This window comes from Gavialis gangeticus, unplaced genomic scaffold, assembly GCF_001723915.1.
Source record: "Gavialis gangeticus isolate Ggan-Ray unplaced genomic scaffold, GavGan_comp1, whole genome shotgun sequence".
Classification (NCBI taxonomy): Eukaryota; Metazoa; Chordata; order Crocodylia; family Gavialidae; genus Gavialis; species Gavialis gangeticus.
Genome location: NW_017729022.1, coordinates 27141658 through 27142705, shown reverse-complemented (window position 1 = coordinate 27142705; position 1048 = coordinate 27141658). Strand labels below are relative to the sequence as shown.

Here is a 1048-nt window from a genome sequence, read left to right as displayed (position 1 = left end):
GTGAAAAAGCAGCAAAATGCAGGGGGGGGGAATTAAAAAAAGGGGAGGTTGCAAGCAGAGGTGTGAAGCCCTGGTATCGGGAATCACGAAGGTGGGAGGGGGAGAGCAAACGAGGGGAGGAGATTTTTTTCAGCAGACCATGGTACCTCCCCCCCACACACACACACACATCTCTGATTGGCTGAGGGGCCCTGGAAGTCCTGCCCTCTTCGGAGACTAATAGATAGCCACCTGTCAATCTCCAGGGAAGGATGAGACTTCTGGGACCCCTCAGCCAGAGGCATGGGGAAAGTCTGCTGTACTCCACCACAAAAATGGTGCTTAATGCTGTGCCAGGACCATGAAATCTGGAGGCAGCCTCCATGAATTAGGTAGGTCCCTGCATTTAGGCAGTGGGTGCTGATAGACATGGGGGAAAAGCAAACCAGACAAACAAACATAAAAAGAAACCCATCACTTTACTGGAAAAGGAATCACATCAGTTTGATCTGACTCACTCAGTGTCTGTATAGCTCATGCACTTCAGCAGGGCTTTTTGGTGTTTTTATCCAACAGCTGATTGAATCAGTTATTAGATGAAAGGACCAAAAAGCCCTGCTGAAGCGCGTGAGCTATACAGAGACTGGGAAGCTGGGTCAAACTGACAGGGTTCCTCTTTTGAGCATGCGTTGCTCTTGGTGCAGGGATGCACCAAGCTGAAAGTACAGCACTGTTTGTTTGTTTTATTTTTCATGTCTGTAAGCAGCCAGTAAGCACAACAAGCAGTGCAAGGCAAATAGCTCTACAAATTTAGCCCTTTCTTTGTTTGTGGACTGTTCAAGAATAAACTTTTATTTTACCATTTTTTGTGAATTACTTGCTCTAGTTGGTATTTGTGGTACCTGATTGGCCACCTGTGCTACATGTTCTCTGATCAGAATTCAAACTTTGACAAAGAGAAGGGAAATCAACACCACCACAGTAGCCGTGTAAATATTTCTTCATATGTCAGCACAATGAGCAGCAGAACAAAGAGGTCGGTCACTCATTCTATTAATCCTCAAACAAC

General features: G+C 45.8%; 1 protein-coding gene across 1 annotated transcript in view; it reads right to left on the bottom strand.

Annotated features, from left to right (window-relative positions):
• MYRFL (myelin regulatory factor-like) overlaps positions 1–1048 on the bottom strand; it is a 106967-nt gene that overhangs the window by 74591 nt on the left and 31328 nt on the right. The window lies entirely within an intron of this gene.